The sequence below is a fragment of the Ovis aries genome, chromosome 7 (assembly GCF_016772045.2).
Source record: "Ovis aries strain OAR_USU_Benz2616 breed Rambouillet chromosome 7, ARS-UI_Ramb_v3.0, whole genome shotgun sequence".
Taxonomy (NCBI): Eukaryota; Metazoa; Chordata; class Mammalia; order Artiodactyla; family Bovidae; genus Ovis; species Ovis aries.
In genome coordinates, this window is record NC_056060.1 from 60,822,046 (window position 1) to 60,836,983 (window position 14,938).

The 14,938-nt window shown below is 44.8% G+C and overlaps 1 protein-coding gene and 1 long non-coding RNA gene across 45 annotated transcripts in view; one reads left to right on the forward strand and one right to left on the reverse strand.

Moving 5' to 3' along the window:
• Positions 1–14,938, reverse strand: part of SEMA6D (semaphorin 6D) — a 645,898-nt gene that overhangs the window by 46,513 nt on the left and 584,447 nt on the right. For 28 of the 44 annotated variants that reach the window (XM_060418645.1, XM_060418635.1, XM_060418631.1 and 25 more), the window contains exon 1: positions 10,202–10,628. The exons of 2 other annotated variants lie outside the window; for them this stretch is intronic. The gene's annotated coding sequence lies outside the window, so the exon portion shown is untranslated. Of the gene's footprint in view, positions 10,629–14,938 lie in introns of those variants that run through there. 14 more of the 44 variants (XM_042252520.2, XM_060418636.1, XM_042252518.2 and 11 more) reach the window with 3 other exon arrangements.
• LOC132660133 (uncharacterized) lies at positions 9,564–14,392 on the forward strand. The gene is made up of 2 exons (XR_009601365.1): positions 9,564–9,851; positions 10,316–14,392. It is a non-coding gene; the product is annotated as an uncharacterized LOC132660133 (long non-coding RNA).

The following is a 14,938-nucleotide window of genomic DNA, read 5'->3' on the forward strand; positions in this document are numbered from 1 at the left end:
TGCCAACACTAGTCTTGAAGTCTAGCACCTTGCTTGGATGGGAATCTGAATGTTACAAGATGCTGGGCAAACTGCAGGTGCTCTGAGGTTTGAGAAACTCTGGCTATACCAGAGCATCATTTCCCCATTTGTGGTCAAGGTACCATAGAATGTGAGTCACTTGAGGAGTTTGTTGAAAATGCTAACACTGGGACCTCATGCCTGACCCAACCACACAGACCCATTGGTGCTGGGGCCCTGGGAATCTGCATGTAGCCCTAGGTGATTCTGATCAATTTTAAAGTTTGAGGACCACTGGTAGAGATCAAAGATGTGGGTGATGACAGCAATGGGCCTGATTTTCCATGATGTTATTCACACTTTAATTGGCCTAGAGGGCAAATAGCATAGAACACATGCCAATCACCTACATTTTGTCCTTCAGCCCAACCATCAGTGGAGCCAGATTTCTGACATCATGGATCTGAAATGGCTGCTATCTGGGTCAGGGCTAGGCAACTAGGCATCAAGGTCCGGGTACATCTCTAGGGCCTTGGAGCTCTCTTGCCAAATTCCCCTCTTCAGTCTGGCTGAATGTGTGGCAAGTGTGTGGGGGTGGAGGAGAGCTGGTTGTAAAATTGGCTTCAAGGTCTATGTATCAGTCAAAGAGATATGACAGAACCACGTGTGAAAAGACTGCATAGTATAAGGGCTAAAAGCATGGGCCTTGGAGCCAGACTGCATTTACTTTTACTTAACAGACACTGAGATAAATATAGTACGCACTACAGGCCAAGCACTAGTCTAAGTGCCGTGCAAATATTAATTCATTTATGTCTCACAAACACCCTACCAGGTGGCTACCACTCATCATCGTCCACCTTTCATGTCATGAAACTAAGGCTCAGAGAGGTTAAGTAATTTGCGCAAAATCACACAGTTTATTGATCACATAGCCAGGACTCATACCCCAGTAAGCTCGTGCCAGAGTTCATGTCCTTAACCACCTTACTAAGTTGCTTCTCATGGGCCCAAGTCCCCTGGTTCTAGTACTCATCAGTTGTCTGACCCTGGTAAAACTACTTAATCTCCCATCCCTGTTTTCCCCTGTGCAATAGGAGTAATAAGAGTAGCACCCACCTCAAAGAATTCTGACCAGAAGATTTAATATATTTACTTAAAAGAGTATCAAGCACACAGTAAGCATTTAATAAATGCTAATTCTGAGTTAGCTATTCATGCATCCTCCACTCTCAGGGGCAGCATGAGGATTAAATCAGATAACATACGTAAAGTACTAGGCACATGGCCACAGCACCCGGTAAGCATACGGTGAGGGCTAGCTGTTATTATTAGGCAAGTTGAGCCAGGACGGTTTATTTTAGGTTTTGTCTGGAAGGCAACTGTGTTCTACGCAAGGGGAGGCAGCATGCCCTTCACTTCAGAAAGTAATTGGGTAGAAGCCAGCCTAATTATTAAATCCAACAGGTTCTCTGCTTTATGTCACTGGAATATTCCTGAAAAGTTCCTAATACTGAATTGGTATATGCTTAACCCTTTTTCCCCATTGACCTATCTTATCATTTCTGATTGATCTTTCGTTGGCAGTGATTCTTCAGACTAAGAATCTGCTCTCAGACTGTCATGTAACCGTTAACTTATAAAAGACTTAAATATACCAAGGAAAATTGAACCACTGGAGCATTTCTTGGCCACGCAATTGGCTTAATCATCCCCTAGTGCAATTGTTTTCATTTTACTTTCCCTTTAGTATGTGTTCTCGTGCTTATACTACTGAGAACCTCTGGTATTTCCTCTCAGAAAGCTTATGTTGTTGTTTAGACACTCAGTGGTGTCCAGCTCTTCGCAGCCCTGTGGACTATAGCCTGCTAGATTCCTCTATCGCTGCAATTTCCCAGACAAAATACTGGAATGGGTGGCCATTCCCTTCTCCAGGCGATCTTCCCAACCCAGGGGTCGACCGAACCTTGGTCTCCTGCAATGGTAGGTGAATTCTCTACCACTGAGCCACCAGGGAAGCCCAGAAAGCTTATCACCTCCACTGTTCAATGTAACTGTGGGCTGATTACAATTTATGGGAACTCAAGGGGTTAATAACGGCTTGGAAATCCTCATACCCAAACAGCCCCACATAGAGGAGGGATGGGCATGGGGGGAAGCAGGGAGGAGGTAAGGGAGTTGGGAAGGCAGGATCAGGGGAGCCAGTAGTTGGGTGGTGAGTTTATCCTCAAAGCTCAGACTCAGGAAGGGGTGCTGGATCCCCAGGGTCACTCAAGGATGGGGTCTTCCAAAGGGAAGCATTACATTAGTAACTCCAAGTTGTTTGCTGCTACTGTTTCACTTGTTCTATCAGGAGAAGGTTGCCAGAGTTCCAACCCCGTTGCTTGCACACTTCACCAGGCATGATAGATTATAACTACAATCGAATAAGAAGTTAAGACTCAACACGTTTACTACAATATTTGCAACATGTCTACTATGTGTCACACACTCTGCTAAGTTACAGGGGTGAATCAAGCAACCTAAGCACCTGGGGGCTGCAGTCAAAGGAGCACCTGGAGTCCAACTCATGCTTTTCTTACGGTTTCAACAAGTTGCTGCTCTCTCTCTTCCACTTCCTACCTCCACATCCTCCCCAAACCCCTACCTACATATGCAACGTGTTCTTTGTTAAGAGTCTACACCTAGTCTTTTCAAGTTAAAGCTGAAGCCCATGATGCAGCAAACTTCTAATCTGATTCTTATAAACCCCTCTGCGGGGGAAACTGGCTTGCAGGGTAATATGAGGCAAACCACGTGATCCTTTTGCCATGCCCTGTGTAACACTGAACCAGTTGGCAGTTGATGTGGGGGTTTTAGCTCTGATCACGAAGCAAACTCCTGAATCATCACAAGATTGATCCCATCCATTCTGATGGCTTAAGCTGCAGGGCCATCTGCTGATCGGCTCAGTACAGTAGACCAGAGACACTCAGTAAATATTTGTGGATTTGCCTGGCAAACTGCTTCTTCACACCTGAAACACAAGTCTAGGTCAGGACTCAGAAGAGGGCAAGTGAGCTAGACCCCCGCCCCCATCCCAGGGCCTTTGCCTAAGCTGTTCTCTATGCCTGGAATGCCCTCCCTCTCAGCACCTCGCCTACTGCGCCTCAGTGTCCACCTGTCCAAATCCTACCTAGTTCAAGGACCAGCTCAAATATCAGTGCTCCACAAAGCCTTCCCTAACCACCCTAGCCAGAAATAACTTCTCACTGCTCTCAATTTCCATAGGTCCGTGTGTGTTCTGGCACTTAAGACACTGGCCATTTTATTTTGGCTATGTGTTTACCTCGTCTTCAATACACCACTCAGTAAGGGCCTTGAGCTCTGGATCCATGTCAGTTCTTCTTTGAACTGTTTCCCCACCCTGGCACCTCCTTGTACAGAGTAGATACTTGGTAAAAATTAGCTGTATGAACAAATGGTTACCCCAGCAATGATAGAAACAGAAGCAACTGCAACATTCTTTATCCCTCTTTTTTCTATCTCTCCTTCTTCTTCTTCTTCAACAGCTTTTAAAAATATATTTACTTGATCTACCAATTACCCAGGGGGAGGTTTGGGGATATATGTAGACAACTCTGCGGACCAAAAAGTGTTTCCAGAGACCCTTCTAACAACAAAGGAGGCCTCGACCAATGTAGGCGCTGGGGGGAGTCTGCGTCCCTGGTCTACTGACAGCTGGCTCCTGGGAATGGAAGTGTTATTTTCTCAAAGAGCTTCATCTGCTCTGGTTCATATGTGCCAGTTCCTCGCCTGAGTAGAAACTCCTGACTTTATTTTTAAATACAGACTCCAATAATAGGCTAAGTAATTGCAGATCTTCCCAAGGACTTTTTATACATGTACCAACATATTGGACTTTTTAAAACCCGTATTTCCTTTCCATAAATAAATGTTAGAAACCTTAAATTTCAGCACTATAGGTAGTGGTAATGTGTATTTTTTTTCCCTCCCATAGGAATCCTGAATCAAAAAGATCAACCAAAAATGCTGATGCATGGGTGATGATTTCTCAAACAACATATCTGATTACTCACAGAGGTAAAAGGATTCTCCCTCAGCTATAGGTAAGAAAAGTGTATATTATAGTATAATATGCAGTCAAACTTCAGTAATACACTTTTCATCGTCATGCCACTAAAGCTTGAACAGCTGCAGCTCTCACTGTCTTTGCTGATGGGGCCCATAAATACTCCTGGGAAATGGGACAAAGATACATAATGGATCTTCACCTGCCAAGATGAGGGAAATGAATGTCAATCGCACTCTGACGCAGAAGCACTTTTTGGTAGACTGATGAATATTGCCATTTGTCCTGTGCCATGCAATTTTGGACAGGAAAACCTAACAGGGAAAAAATGGTGGGAGAAGATGCTACCCTAGGACACTTGAAAAGAAGGGTATGTCATAATTATTTGCCTAACAGGAATTAAAATGAAGACGAGTGTGTCAATACAGTTTTGTTCAGAGAAAGGCCAAAAGTTAAGAGCATACATATTCTGCACATATCATTTCAATCAATGCAAAGATTTCCCTCAAAATAGAACTCTTTTATTGAAAAAGAATGTCAGAAGTATCAAGGAGTCAGAAAATTGCCTGGAGGTCCGGATTCCTGAAAACAATTCAGTGCGGTGATAGCACGGTGGGCTGAGATGTCAGGCAGACCTGAGTTCAAATACTGACTCCACTACTTCTCTGCTCTATGATCTCAGGACAATGACCTGACTTCTCAGGTGCTTGAGTTTCTTTTTCAGCTTTTTTGATAAAGCAGTGATAATAACAGAACCCGCCTTAATCATCCCAGCTGTCTGAGTATTATATGACATAATTAAGATAAAGATCTTAGCGTAGTACCTAGAAATTAGTAAGCAGACTAATGATAAGTGATAGTTGTCAAGGTTGCTGCTTTCTCCTCTTTCTCCACCATCATCATCACATCATCCCAGGTATCTTGTAGCTGATTTCATTAGTTCAGTTCAGTCGCTCAGTCGTGTCCGATTCTTTGCGACCCCATGAATCGCAGCCCGCCAGGCCTCCCTGTCCATCACCATCTCCTGGAACTCACTCAGACTCATGTCCATGGAGTCCGTGATGCCATCCAGCCATCTCATCCTGGGTCGTCCCCTTCTCCTCCTGCCCCCAATCCCTCCCAGCATCAGAATCTTTTCCAATGATTTCATTAGTAAACATTAGAAAAAGAGGTGAGAAGACTAGCTCCCACCAAATTATGAGACCCTTTCCCCTTCCTATCAGTTCAGTTCAGTTCAGTCACTCAGTTGTGTCCGACTCTTTGCGACCCCATGAACTGCAGCACGCCAGGCCACCCTATCCATCGCCAACTCCCGGAGTTGATGTCATCCAACCATCTCATCCTCTGTTGTCCCCTTCTCGTCCTGCCTGCAATCTTTCCCAGCATCAGGGTCTTTTCCCCTTCCTATATCAAACTCCAAAAGCAGTACTTATAAAATCTTTTTCTTTTAAAAGCTTGGCAACATAACCTTACAAACATGTCCACCTTATTCATGCCATTCTCGCTTTAATAAGCAATGGCTACTGTAACAGGTATCTTAACTGAGTAAAAGGAAGATTTAAAAAATGTTATAGAATGCACTGGGTTCCATTAGGCTTGGGTCTCAGATTTTAGGTCCATTCCATGTTCTTTGTGATAGAGATAAAACAATGATACGTTCACTTCTTCAAACAACCAGACAGGGTCTTTTTCTGTTTCAGTCATTTGGGATCACCAGCTAAAGGCACTTCATTCTTTTCTTCCCCTTTTTGATAGACTGAGTTTTAAAGGTCTAGGATGAGTGATGACTGAATGACTCTAATTCTGTAATTCTGGTGATTTAATTGTATCAAGTCTGAAGAGGATTTTCTGTGAGTCCTGTAAGGTTGAGGCAAACCTTCTCTTAAGTGGAACAGGCCACGGCAAGCCAGCAGGGTCTTTCTGCAGGTGCCCAACCCCCGCACCACCCCTAAAGTGGGTGAGGGGCCCAGCACAGGTTGGCAAACAATGGAAACTTCCTGTTCTGGGTGTTAACTTTAGTTACCACAGCCAGACAATGCTGCCAGTGGTGTGGAAGAAAAAATTGCTGTAGCCAGCTGTGCTGTTCACAGTCGGATGGATTCTGTGTAGCTCCAAATGGTGATGGAGCCAGCAGCCTGTTGTAGCCAAGGACAGAATGATGGATGATCTACATACTGTGTCCAAGTAGAGAGAATGGCAGAAGTTCACTTCAGGGTTGTTAAAATGCTAATCTGGGTGAGTTAACAAAAGCTTAACAGAAAAGAAAAGTTTGAGAAATAAGTATACCTCATGTGGTACCTATGTGGAGCACTGATTTGATTGCTCTTGGTTACATAAACAGTTGCTTTTCAAAGTAAGAACATTTCCTAGTTTTCCTGTTGGGATGAATGGAAGCAGATTCACTTATCAGCTGCATTGCCACTGCTGTCAGGTCTGAGGAGAAAAAGTCAGCCTGACAATAGCCACCGTAACTGAAAAGGTTATGATATGCTTATATGATTTGCATTCTCACCACGTGTCATGGGAATAAATCAAAACACACTTTTTTTCCCCCAACTGGAAGTTGGCAGCTGTTCACAAAATAAGCTACAACCTAAGACACTGGCTTTGGTAGATTTTAACGTTAAGTCTCCATTCACAGGAGCTACTGAAAGCAAGATCTCCAGCTCCACTGACAGTTTCACCATGTGAATTACACTACTAGTACACTGCATTATTACTGTTGAAGGCAGGAAGATTGGCCCCTTGTACATATCTGGTATGGACAATCTTGCCTTAAAACCTTTAGGATGAAATAACATGCTTCAGAAAAAGATGCGGATTTACATTTCTTGCCAAATGATCCAGTTTTGCCATTCTCTGTTTCTTTAGATTCTCACTAAGTTTAATGTAGAGAAACATGTCTGCCTCATGTGATGCTGGAACATTGGCTAGCATAGCTCCTCGCAAGCAACAGGGACTCAATAAATGCTGACTGCCTGGCATACCCCAAGTGCCTCTTGCTTCCTCTAGGAATGAATCTAGAATGGGCAGGCTTAAAGTCTATTAATTGAAATAAAAGGTAATATTTTATCTTGCAATATGCTAAGGAAGGCGTTCACCTCCTACTCTTACACCAATAATGGTTAGGCATTCAGCCAGGCTCTTAACTCTGCATAAAATGCCTCAGAAGGGTGAAAAATGACCCTGTTTCAGATGCATTTTTCACTCTTTGTAACTTAGTGAAACTCAAATGCAAGAACAATGACTAAGCTAATTACCAAGGTTTATTATAATGGAACAGCAAGAAGTGAAGAACTTCTCCAGTTTCAATAAGTCCTTAACAATTATGGGTATCTTCGTGAATCCAAGCTCTGATTCCTGCTTACTCTGCTTGTGCGCTTTAACGAAACAGAAATCACCACACAGAATTCAGGGGCCTACTTACCCCAGAACAGGTACTGGACAGATCCTTCCTGTTTAGCAAGCAGCGAAACTGGGTTTCTAAGTAAGTTACCCCCACTCTATCGTTTACGTCACAACCATCTTTCAAATCCATTAAATGAGGGGAGACAAGGCCAGATGGTGCTATTAGAGGACTTCAAAATAAATAAGTAACTAAGAAATAAATAAAAGAGGACAAGGGCAGAATGCCCACAAATCTAAATCAAAGTCAGGTTAACAAGCTGTTTAGTGAAGGAGAAGCCACTAGAATCCTGACACACTGTCCTGAATCACAGAAATGTTTCTCAAAAAAAGAGTTCACCTACGTAGCATCCCTCATAGAAACAAAGACAGGTAACAACTAGAATCCAGTCCCAGCTAGGTGCTGGCTGTCAAAATCTCACCAAATATACCACTGGAAAAAAACAGTCTGCTAAACAACACATTTGGAAATCTCAGGGACTTTTTGACTTAACTGTCTTTCTAAGGGAACAATCTAGGCACCTAAATCAAAGCAGACACCAACTATAAAATACAAAACTCAAGTTATGGCTGGGCTACAGTTTACTTGTTCAAGTTCATGGTAACATAGGCTTACATCTCAGAACTTGTTTAGCAATTTCTATTTATCTGAGCCAGCTAAATGTCTGTAAAGTACTCACCAGCCTGACAGAATATGCCTGTCACTTACTACATTAAACATGACTACACACAGCTTAATTTCTTGAGTTAGATACCAAAGAGAGGGAAGGGATTTTTCAACCACATGAATAAGCCAGCATCAAAACCTATTGTTAAACCACCAAAAGAACAGTAAAATCCTCACCTTGAGCTGTCTGGGATAAGATTTCTCAATTCTACAAGAAAGAAACCTTGAAAAATTTCTCCAAACAAGTATCTGTCCAATTCTGGGCAGGGAGGGGAGACCAAAGCAGATTAGAAAAATGGTAAACCTTTCCCTCGGACTTCAGCCTTGAATAAAAGAATCCACTTTACTGGCCCAAATATCAAGTAGAGGGAAGGATAATCCTTAAAAAGCAACTCAACATTTTACCGCAGATTTAAATTCTTAGGATCCAGAAGTTCTTGGGAAAACTGTCCCAGTCATTTCTTCTCCCAAGTAACTGGAAACACTACGGTTATTTTTAAGGGAAAGCAGTCGCCCATAGCAATGGACATAATAGCCAATGACTGTTTACCAAGTCTGTATATCTATAATAATCCTTCTCTGTGAATCTCCCAGCTGAACGCGGTGAGAGGTTGGGATGCTGGAACTTGGGTTACTGACTGGTCCCCTCGGAACGGAGAGCATTACTCTGTTTCTCTAACACTGCTGCCTCACTCATCTCTAGCTCCTTGGCGTTTAGCTCTTCACAAGTTCGGGATTTAAAGAATCACCTGACACCAGTGGTCCCAAGAGTCTATAGGGCAAAAAATTTTCAAACCCAGTTCTCATCCACACCTTCAAGTTTTTATGACCTTTTATTTCAATCCAAGCGTTATACATGATAGAGGAAGCTTTAAGCCCTTCCAAATTACCCAAGGCAGCTGCAGTATCAGTTTCTGCACACCAGGAACAAACACCACCGCTGTCAAGACGGGAAATAAAAGTTTCCCTACCTTCTCCTCACCATCCCCCTGCCAGCGGCTGCCGACGCGCGCGGCGGCTCCCTCCCGGCTGCGGATGCCTCTGGCCGCCGGAGAAGGAGCTCATGCAAAATTGACTCTTCCTTATTTGTTTCCATCCATAATTGATGGGTAGATGAGAATGTAACACATCTCAGCGCTGGGCTCTTGCCGCCTGGCGGAGACCCTGTCCAAGACGCTTCCGTAAATCATTTCCAGCGGGAGAACAAAGCGCGGAAAGTTGCGGGGGAGAGTGGCTGGGAAGAGAGACCTGGGCGCCGGCTGCGAGGCGGGGGTGGGCGGTGGGCAGCTCCGGGCCCCGGAGCCCGCCCGCGGTGTGCTCGGCCAGCAGGGGGAGAGGGAGGGTGGGAAGTGGCCGCCCTCCGGGCAGAAGCCTGGGGCCTGGGGAGGGGCCGAGTCCCCCGAGCCCCCGCCCCTCGGCACTACCGGTGGGCCGTCCGACCCCGAGGCGCACCGACAGGTAGCCGGCGTCTGCCGAGGGCCGCACGGGTGTCGGCGGCTGCGCTGCGCCCCTTCTCCTGGCGCGGGCGAGTGCTCGCCCGTCCACTGCTTGCCTGGCCCGGCGATGCCGGAGTCGGCTCCGGGGCTGCCGGGCGGGCGGAAGCGGGCGGCGGAGACCGCAGCCGGCTCCTTTAGCCTCGGCTCGACGGTGGCGAGAGCGGGAGACGTGGTGCCCGGCACCTAAGCAGCTCGGGTTCCCGCTGATAAGGTGTGGGGGAGCGCGGAGCTGGCGCTGCCTGGCAAGAAACTTTTGCTAGCTCCTTCCTTCTCCTTTTTTTTGGGGGGGGGGTGCACAATGTTGAAGGGCCCCTCCCCCCAAGCCTCCAGCAATGCCAGTTTTGACGCGTCCACCAAACCTCTCCAGCCTTTTGCGCGTCCCTTGCACGGCAGGCGGAGAGCTGCTTGGAAAACAAATCAACTCTCCAGTGCCAACACACACACATCCGCACACGTACACACATACACACACACATTAGAAGCGATTCAGGCTCTAAGGATCTGGGTCCGATCCCCACCAGGCGCCTGGAGCATTAGCAAATTTTTATAGGGCTGTCTTACCTCATGGGGGGAGGCTTGGTTTAAAAAAATAATAAAAGCTTGTTACGCTCAGGGAGAAATGAAAATTAAAAAATTTAAAAAAATATATATATATATATCCCTGTGTCTCTTCAGGTTTTGGTTTCTTCGGTATAATCCTGAAACTCGCCGCCACCAGTCCTTGCAGCAGCGGCAGCGACAGCAGCAGCCGGACCAAGCGGGAGCAAAACAAATCGAGGCACGGCAAATGGTGTAATTCGATCCATCTCCAAGTCAATCCATCAGGCGAGCCGGAGTCTCGTTCCCTCCCCGCACTCGGCAGCTCGAGGCGCGAGGCCCACCCCCGGGCGCGGACAGCAGGAGGCGCGGGCGGCCCGGCGCGCTCGCTCGCTCGAGCGCCGCGGCCAGCGCCGCCTGGAGGCCCCCAGCCCGGCGCCGCGGCCAGGCTGACCCCTCGGTGGCCTCCGCGTCCCTCCTCCCCGGCTCTCGGCTGCGCGCCCTCCCTCTCGCCACCTCTCAAGAGCTGCTCCTTCCAGCAACTCCCAGCGCCTCACTCATCCGGCTCGCGGCGGCTGCTGCAGCCTGCGAAGCAGCCTTTTCGCTTTCCCCCCTCTTTCCCTCTTTTTTCTCCCTCTGAAAGATTTTTCAGAGCTTTCCTCCAGACATCTAGAGGACAAATCATTGCAGCCCAGAGGATCTGCAGGCATAGTTGTTCCGTAAAGTTATGCCTTACTTTCTGATCTAAGATTTATTTTTTTATGCACATCCTTACAAGCCCGCCCCCATATTACCTTTGTCGCCCCCCCTTCTCTTTATAACCGCTAAGCAAAACAGCTGGGGAGAAGCAATCAAACATTGTTTTATCTTTACAAAATACAAAAATTGCCTACTAAAAATCCCATTTCTACTTTGAATGAAAGCCATTCAGTACAGTATAATTTTGCAGGCTAATGAGCCGGTTTTACAGGCAAGTGTTTCGTGTAATATGTTGTGGGAGAAATGAAAATGTCCTTGAAGTGACATCATTTAAAATTGACTGTCACAAAGGAAAGGAAAAAAGTCACACATTTAAAACGAGAGGATTTTAATTCAAACTTCATATCCAAGAACGGGCTTTATTTTATTAAAATTTCCAGTTGAATTATGACTCACTGAGGGCTCTAAATGGCTGGAATGAACCATGATGCCCTCATTTAAAGAAAAAGACGACAGCTTTTCCGCCAAACTTTTAATTTTCATTTGAGTATGGTTAATTACCGGGAGAGAAGGGAGCAAAGTATTTTCCTTTCCTCAATGGTTTTTGCTTCTCCCAAGCACAGTTACCTGTTTACAGTTAGAAAAAAAAAATACCCGGTTCTGAGTTATTTCTGAAACTTCCACGGACAGCCTTGAAAAGGAACTCAAAAAAGACACCCCAAGGAACTGCTGCAGGACTCATCCGGAAAACTGTTTCCTTACTAGTTAACACTTTGTTACCAAAAGGAAGAAAGAGGATGCACCCGGAGTCTTTTAAAATATAAGCTCTCTTCCTGCTGTTCTTCCTATTCCAAGTAAAGGGTAGGGGGCGGAAAGAACAGCTTTGGCAACACAGCTTTGTGATTTTTATGTTGTTGTTAAGGCTTTTGTTGGCTGGCTGGCTGGTGTTTTCGGGTTGTGCTGGGCTCTGACATCATTGCAAGTTACTTGGCAGTCAGGGCCCTTCCCCAGCCAACTTCTGACCCAGAAAGCTCTGCCTCTTTAACTCGTATCCAGTCATTCTGTCCTTTCTCCATCAAGAGAGCAAGCCCCGCTGCAGGCAGCGGGCTCTGTGCACTGAATGAATATGCAAAGGGGTGACCAGTGGCTTGACGAATCCTATCGCCACCCACCTAGAGGCAGAGAGCTTACACGAGTTGTCTTCTGTCTGCAGTAGCAGCCAAGAAAAAAAAAAAAAAAAAAAGTTCAGTTCTCCAGATTTGTGAATTCCTTGTTGAAATTCTGCGATGGCCAGCTGTAAAGAGTACCACCCCAGAGAGTGCCATTTACCTTAGACTGAGTTTTATATTCAAGAATGAAAACACCTTTTAGGTTGCAGAAGAATATGCTGATAGGTCATTTCGAGCCAAGGGTTAGACATGTTTTCAGACTAAGTAGCAGTGTACACCTCAGAGCCAATCCCCGTGTTTGGTCCAGTACGGGAAGAGAGAGATGGAAGTGGACAATTTAGTGACACCGAAAGAATGGTAAAGAACAATTTTACTGAGTGTTACTTTTACCAAGTAAAATGGAGACTTAGGAGAGTTATTCAGGCCCTATATTCAAGGTGTAATTTGTAAGAAAAAGAACTTTTCAAACAACTAGAAGATTAAAGGCTGTAACATTCATATGCCCACCACTCAACTTCAATACATTTTAACATTTTATGTGTTTGTTTCAGATGTATTTTAGAAATAACACATTATAATGGAAATCTAAAAAAAAAAAAGAATCACAATATTACTTTTGGTCAGATAAAAATATTATTCTTAAAGATTAGTTTAAGAGACTCTGGTTCCGAGTCTCAAATGTCAAGAAAATGACACTCTTTTTTTGTTTGGGTTTTAGTGGAGAGAAATCTAAGGGAACTGCTCACTCTGTGCAGTTTATTAGCATTTGTCCTTTCAGTTGATTTTACACACTTAACCTCTTAGCCCTGTTTACTTCTCCAGTCAGACTGGACTTTCTCTGCTCACTACAGTATGCTTTAGGCTCTAGCTGCTGTGGCGTTCTCAGTCCTGTCTGACTCTTTGCGACCACGTGAATTGCAGCCCACCAGGCTCCTCTGCCCCTGAGATTTTCCAGGCAAGAATACTGGAATGGGTTGCGATTTCTTACTCCAGGGGATCTTCCCAAACCAGGGCTTAAAGCCGAGTCTCTGTCTCCTGCATTGGCATGGATTCCTTATCACTGTGCCACGTGGGAATCCCTTAGGCTCTAGCATAGCCCTGCTGAGTAAAGCTCCCCCCGTCACACTGTCTCTTGTCTCCGTGTCTTCACTTTTGTCTACTTCTTGGGGTTCTCTTTCTCCATCACTTCAGGTACTTTAGTTTCTGCTTTTCTTGACTTTATAATTTCACTTAGGTGTCAGAATTTCCCTTATCCCACTAGCCCCCAAGATGGATATAAGCATCTCTCTTCTGTGTTCTCCTAGGAAGTTCACTCTCTAATTTACTAAATGGAAGGGAAAATAATTGCCCAGGATGTCTTCCTTACTGGGTGCTTCTTAACTTCGAGGATCTTATTTACCCGAATAACCCCAGTGCCAACTAAGGTCCGTCTAGTCAAGGCTATGGTTTTTCCAGTGGTTGTGTATGGATGTGAGAGTTGGACTGTGAAGAAGGCTGAGCGCCGAAGAATTGATGCTTTTGAATTGTGGTGTTGGGGAAGACTCTTGAGAGTCCCTTGGACTGCAAGGAGATCCAGCCAGTCCATTCTGAACAAGATCAGCCCTGGGATTTCTTTGGAAGGAATGATGCTAAAGCTGAAACTCCAGTACTTTGGCCACCTCATGCGAAGAGTTGACTCTTTGGAAAAGACTCTGATGCTGGGAGGGATTGGAGGCTGGAGGAAAAGGGGACGACAGAGGATGAGATGGCTGGATGGCATCACAGACTCAATGGATGTGAGTCTGAGTGAACTCCGGAAGCTGGTGATGGACAGGGAGGCCTGGCATGCTGCGATTCATGGGGTCGCAAAGAGTCGGACACGACTGAGCGACTGAACTGAACTGAACCCCAGAGCCTAGCACAGTGCCTGGCATTTAGTGGACACTCAACAAGTACTTGTTAAATAGGTCTGGCAAGGGAAGCCACAACTTTCCCAACATACTCTTTTATGTGCTGAACCAGAGAATACAATCTTCACAGTAGGGATTGATTCATTTGTATCCCTAGGGCAAGCACAGTATCTGTACAAGGGTGTTTGTTGAATGAGTGAAGAATGAACAAATCAAGAAAGAAAGAAGGAAGATATTTGGCTCTTTTAACACCTAGAAAGAATGGTCTGTGTTTTAGATAGTTAAGGATTATGCTTTTGTGTTATCTGTATACATCTACCAGCAGTGATGTGATACGTAATAACTGTTTACAATCTATTTTTTTGTCTGTTTGCTTTAGGAAAAGTTCAACATTTTGTTTCTATGTTTCATTTCTAATACAGCTTTAACAATAAAATTCATCTGAAAATTATAGAAAATCTGTGTAATTGTAAAAGTTTATCAATCATCAGAGAATACCACTCCTTAACTATTACAGCTATTAAATAAAACAATAGTGTTTACTGTGTGTCAGTCTCTTTTAAGCATTTTAAAAATATTAATGTGCACAACAATTCTATGAGTTAAGTATTATTATTATCTACATTTTGTAGAAGAGGAAACTGAGGCTTAGAGGGTTTAAGTGACTTGCCTAAGGCCACGCCGGTAGTAATTGTGTAAGAGAAACCTAACCTCTTACTTAGTTATAACAGTGGTTAATACTGAGGTCACAGTTAACAGCAGTGGTAAATAGTGAATGCTTTGGAAACATTAGACAACCTGGATTCAAATCCAGACTCCCCCCTCTCCTGGGATAATTTATTTAACTACACTGTGCATCAGTCTTCTTATCTGTGAAACAGGAGTCATAACAATACTTCAAATGGATTTTATGAAAACTGAATGTGATAATGCGTGTGAAGTGTTTAGCATCTTACCTGGAACACTGCAAGCACTGAATAAATATTAGCCAATGTTATTATACA